At 33.9% G+C, this 6,427-nt stretch overlaps 1 pseudogene across 1 annotated transcript; it reads left to right on the forward strand.

Annotated features, from left to right (window-relative positions):
* Window positions 1-427: 427 nt before the first annotated feature.
* On the forward strand, window positions 428-6,101 carry LOC114262058 (ras-related protein RIC1-like; annotated as a pseudogene). The gene is made up of 7 exons (XR_014341295.1): window positions 428-487; window positions 575-610; window positions 4,737-4,898; window positions 4,993-5,039; window positions 5,402-5,473; window positions 5,553-5,708; window positions 5,813-6,101. The product of XR_014341295.1 is annotated as a ras-related protein RIC1-like (transcript).
* Window positions 6,102-6,427: the final 326 nt, after the last annotated feature.

Here is a 6,427-nt window from a genome sequence, read left to right on the forward strand (position 1 = left end):
AATGCTAGTGATGGATTGCTAAAATTGGACATGGCAATCCTTGTTGCAGTGAAGAGGTTTTGAAACCCCTTTAAAAAAATTACATTGCTGATGGTACTTCATGAATGTCATCAGCTATTCTAATAGTCAAATAAAAAATTTAGAAAACAAGCTCATAGGATTTTGGAAGAGAGAGAAGAACTATTAATAGATTAGATTGATTGTTGATATTTGCTGATAGCTACTTGTTTCTCTCACTTCAATCCATTGTCTTGATGATAGCATGGGTGGATTAATAAGTTCTTCCCATACTTTCCTTTGTCTTTAAGCAATAAGTTTTATACATAGGTGGATTAATAAATTCTTCCCATTTTGAACCAACATAAATTTGGTGAATTTTATATGATAAATCAATAAATGGTGGGTTAAAGATCAGTTTTCTAGGAGAATGACTTTAAGCCAAACCTTGATTGTACTATTGTGGGTTAAAGATCTGGGCATTGATATTGTTTGAATTTTATGCATATTTTCTAAAAATGATTAATGAAAGCTCAATTTTCCATCTTTCCGCTATCTATGCTCCCTTGAATCTCAGGAATCTCTTGACAACGTGGTAGTTGAACTCTACAAGGTACGCACATTTCTTCGAAATCTGACCTTCTCTATCACCATAGATATTGTCACAACCCAAACCCATCCCTATGGGTTTAGTACCGTAACCGGCCAGTAATCTGAGATTACCGAAGGCCTACTTAACAGTAGAACAGTAATACAGAGTACAGGGGCTGGCAGAAGCCAATACAGTAAATAAACAATGTCCAATGAGCTGTGAGTCTGTATGCAAAAAGATTTTTCATACACATATACATGAACAATACAGAACAATATGTACATATATACAATTATTCAGTTCAGGGACCTAATCCCTATTAAACAGTACAGTAACAGTCTAAACAGTTATACAAAACAAATACAAAGATAGACGGGAAATTAAAACACCCCTAAGCCATAACTTGATAGGCTCGGAACCTCGTAGTGAGGCACAGTGGTTGGCTTGACAAAACTGGAGTTACACCAACGCTTCTAGCCACGGTCTGGTGCCTGTACATCTACATATATATATGAGCAGTGAGCTAAAGCCCAGTGAATAACGTAATGCATAAAGAGGTTAAGAATGAATGTCCTTACAGTAATGAAAATAGTTCGTTAATTCAGTATATCAGTCATTCAGTCATATGTGGTACATCCATTAGCATAACAGTACAGTAAACAGTAGGTCTTAAAAGACCGAGCAGTCAATGATGGCCATCAATCAGTAAACAGTAGTGGTTCCAACAAGGGAACCGACAGAGATCTCTGTAACAGTAGCAGTAACAGTAGACAGTAGTTGCTAAGGATGCCACAATACAGTTCAGAATATAAGAGATACATTCATTCAATTAACAGTATCAGTTCAGAAAGCAGTACAGTTTAATTGTTCAGAAGATAATCATTTTGAACATATCTTTACACAGTTGTTACTCACAGAGTTCTGGGCTACAGTTAAGCTAGAGCGCGTCCCCAGATACAAACCCTACACAGTTACAGATTGAACACACACTAAGCTACACAGTTAGGAAAGATAATAACTTAATCCCTAATTTGCCTCGGTGTGTTCTACATCTATATCCTCATTAAGATGTCTTAAACTAGGCCTAAGAATGCCTAGGATGGGATGAGGATGCAAAGATGCATTCAGAAAATATTTTCAGAATTTTCAAAAAATAGAGGTCCCGCTCGAGCGTAGGTTTACCCGCTCGAGCGGACATGCAGACAAAGGTATCCGCTCGAGCGTAGACTTTCACGCTCGAGCGTTCTGCAAAACAGGGCAAAAGTACTAGATATGTGAAAATCACGCTCGATGGGCTCTCGATAGCCGCTCGAGCATGAGACACAAGGTCCCGCTCGAGCGTCAATTATTCCGCTCGAGCGGACATCAAAACAGTGCAAAGTACTGGGAGCACGAATTTCCCGCTTGAGCGCCACTTCCCCCGCTCGAACGGGAGTTCAAAATCTGGAATTTCCAGATTTGAACTTCCAAGCTCAAACTAAGTTCAAATGCATTAAAACCAATTCATTTGGCCCCTTTTCCTGCAAAACATTTGTAAATACATTGAATAACATGATTCAAAGCTCAATTTGTAAAATCAAGGCCCAAAAGGAAGATCAATTCAACTCAATTTGAAACCAATTTTCATGAACATAATTCAAACATAACATGCATGAATTTAAACCATTTCAAAGCTTCAATTTCATGCTCTAACGAGTCAATATCTTCAAACACAAGATGAAATCATGGTCTACACTCAAAACATGGACATGCATGTGAGGAATTATGGACTACAACCTCAAAACTTCAATATATATACATGCATGCAACACTTAAGCTCCAATTCAACAATTTGAGCCATAAATTGGCTCTAGACTTCAACTTTGCTCAAAACCATGCAAGAACAAGCTTAAACACAACAATCAGAGGTTGAATTCCCTTACCTAGGTCTCCAATACAAGGTGAGGAAGCTTAATTTGCAACCTATATTCCAATTCTTCAAGCCAATACACAAAATCAAGTTGAATTCATTCCAAACCTCCCACTCTCCTCTCTTGGTCGACAATAACAAGGAAAGAGCCTGATGAAATGTTGTGTTGAATGTATAATAAAGCTCAAATATGTTGCCTAAGTGGTCCACTAAGTGGCATGTTGGTAATTAAGCCAACTATTGCAATTTAACTCATTTTAATCTAATTTAATCATACCAAATCACATTTTAGATAAATACACCATAAAATCATATAAATTCCAATGAACACAAATCATCAATCAATTTCAAATTCGGCCGCCGATAAGGCCTTCAATTCGCAATTTAAACACAAAGGCATGAACAGATAATCAAACAGTCAACAGATAGACATACAATTAAACAGATATACTTAATCAATTCAGTTCCAGATTTCAGTCAGTCAGTTCAATACTTCAATCAATTCAGTTACCAATCATAATCAGTCTCAATTTAGCAGTAATCAGTGGTTAATCGGTAAACAGTGACAAGGGTTGTTACAGATATAGCTGTTGATCTGATGTGAATTTTGTTGGTAACAATTAGGAGAATTTGGAAATGCAACTTTTGTGTATGGATGACTGGTGTGATTTTCATAGCATTTGGAAAAAATGCCTTTTTGATTTTCATGGCATTTGGAATAGGTTGTGTTTGGATTTAATGGATAGGAAATTAAATGATTTGGCACTATTTATTCAAGGAACTAGTTCAAATTTAGATTTCATAGTTTACAAATGGATTTCAAGCCTTTTTTGAGAACTTTGTCGTGATGAATTTAAAATAACATTTTAGTAGTTTCTTGAATCTTCATGGTAAGGGGTTTTAGTTCTAAAATGATCCTAATTAAAAAAACTTTTTTTCCCCTCTGTTTTCTCTTTCCCATTTAGCCTAATAGTTATAGTTTGACATCTTGAATACTCTCTTTAATTACTTGGTGACCAAGACAAATCTTTGAGTATACATTTTCATTTTATTACAGAGATCTGGTAGAATTGAAGAACAGATTGAAATGCCTCAACATTAGAGTGAAGACTATTTTTGGAATAACAGGGTATTGGGGAACTTGGCCTGGGCATACTTACAGCAAAATAATGTTTTGGATTTCAATGACTTCAATCCTTCCACTCTTGATAATGTTCATGAGTTCCTTGGACAAAAAGTCTCTTTGCAGTACATTAGTTTAGTCAATGCGGGCCCTACTGATGAGTTCTCATTCTGATCAATTATTTTACGTGCACATAATCCGATCACATAATCAAACACAACTTCTTTCACATGGAGGCGGGACTCACACATTTAATGGTTACATCTCACATGAAAAAGTTGTGTCAAATTCTGTGATAAAATTGTGTGGACTTAGAATTATTCTATAAATTTCAAAAAATGTTCAATTTTAAAAAGTTGTGTCCAATTTTGTGATAAATTGTGTGGCACAACAACATTGAATATTTTTTGGGGGTAAGTAGAATTGTTGATGCTGGTATGATGCTCTCAACGATGGGTCAATGACCAAACCTTCCTGTCAAAAAAGGAACTATTTAATCACCACTATTATTTTGGCCCTAGAAAGAAACCATTATTGTATTTGGCCATTTCCTTTTCTTTTATAGATCATCTGTTACCTATAAAATAAAAATAAAAATATTTATAAGAAAAAATAATAAATAAAGTGATCACATTAACTGTTATCTTGATTACCATCAAAGCTATATGAACATAACAATAGGAAAAATTTAAATTTAATAAATCAATGAATCAAACATAACTCATTAAATGCATGAATCCCGTCTATTTGACAGAATTTTTGTAATTAAATAATAAGTGGTGATGATAGAATGGAGCAAACCTTACCTAACCATTATTCTATAATAAAATTTTCACCTATTCTGAAATAAATAACAAAATAAGTTGAAACATGTTAATATATTGGTGAGTGTTTTTGTTTTATTCATTTCTTATTTATTAATACGTTCTTATGAATGTATATATATTTGGCTTGTTTATTTTTAACCTAAAAGTGACTACTTAACACTATATTTTTTATGCACAATTTTAAAGTATAGGTTTGCTGTAAGTTCTCCCTCTTTTACACAGCTTCTTCTTCTTCTTTTCCCCTTCCATTTCTATTCCTTCTTTCTTTTTCAACATTGCTTTAATTAGCCATGTTGTTTTGATGTGATTGTGTTATTTTTCAATGTGTTCTGGTCTCCAAACAAATGTGGGCTCCAGACAGATGCCAAGTTCATTAACCATTTTTATTATTTCTGTAATCTGGATGATTCATATCTGGAAAGTTACATTAGCACTATTGGAGTTGACTTCGTAAGCAATCTTTCTTATTTCCCTTGGTTTGGGTTGCTGATTACCTTAACATAGATTGTAAAGTTGTAAATTATTCTTATGTTCTCTTCTGCAGAAAATCCGCACAGTTGAGCAGGATGGAAAACCATTAAACTCCAGATTGTAAGTTTTAAGTGCATTATTAGTTTGTTCTATCTATGAAAGTTGTAAATTTCAGTTTCAGCTTTGATTTAGTGTTTGATTGGGAATCTGTGTAAATAAGGAATGCCATATAAACATTTCTTTGCCATAGGATGGAAATTTTGCATAAAAGTATGCTTAAATTTTGTAAAAATTTGAAGGATAGCTTTATTCGAAATGAAACCCAGAGAATTCACACTCTTGAGATTATATGTTAATTATATTACAATTTTGTTTTTAGTCAATTTATTGTGATGTTTTCTTCAACATGGTGTCCCATGTTTTTCTATAAACTGTTTTCTTGCTAACAACTCTCATCTTTCTTCTTTTCTCTGGACATGCAGTGGGATACTGCTGGACAAGAACATTTTAGGGCAATCAGTAGCAGTTACTATCGCGGTGCACATGGCATTATTGTAAGCATTGAATTGTCTTCTTGTTGAGTTTGCTTTTTAATGTATGGATTTAGTCTTATTCTAGTGGTTTTGTTGTCAGGTTGTTTACGATGTGACCGATCAAGAGAGTTTTAACAATGTCAAGCAATGGTTAAGTGAAATTGACCAGTATGCAAGTGAGAATGTAAACAAGCTTCTAGTTAGAAACAAGAGTGACCTTACTGCACCAAAGGTGGTGTCTTATGAGACTGGAAAGGTAATATAGTTCGTATCTTGTTTTTTTGTTCATTGATAGCAGATCTCTATTACTCATACAAGGACTCTGGATTTTAATGAGACTTCGTTTTTTATTTTGTGCAGGCATTTGCAGATGAAATTGGGATTCTTTTCTTAATCAAACAATGAACGTCATTTCTCAATTTGAACATTTTTTATGGAGGTCTTTATAAAATGGCGTCATGAGTAATATATTTGAGTACTATTGTCATGTGACAAGTTTATTTGTACCTTTTAGATTATGGTGTGGGATATTAGTTTGCTAGAAATATTGGATCTATTTTGTATTATAGGCTTATGTAATGAACCCTTTAATTAAGGCGTTTTGGATATTTTGGGATTATGAAAATGCAGACTCTTTTACATTTTACAATTATTGAGTATTGAGCCATTAGAATAAAATAGTGTTTTTATCGATATATAAGTGAGAAACAACCATTAATGGTTAGCAAATCATTAAAAATTTCAAGTTATATATTATTGCTAATTGAATAATAAAAATAGCCTATAACCGCGGTTTATAACCATCGCTGTAAATAAAATTCAAAAAGAATTCTATGGTTATAGCAATAGTGTAAAACTGATGGAATAGAGTCAAGATATAGCAGCGGTTCACAAAATGTCACAAAATGAAGGATATAGCAGCAGTTGACCCGTCGTTATAAAGTTAGCAAGTAATAGGTAAATTTAAGATATAGC

Source organism: Camellia sinensis, chromosome 9 (genome assembly GCF_055761805.1).
Source record: "Camellia sinensis isolate YWXY chromosome 9, ASM5576180v1, whole genome shotgun sequence".
Classification (NCBI taxonomy): domain Eukaryota; kingdom Viridiplantae; phylum Streptophyta; class Magnoliopsida; order Ericales; family Theaceae; genus Camellia; species Camellia sinensis.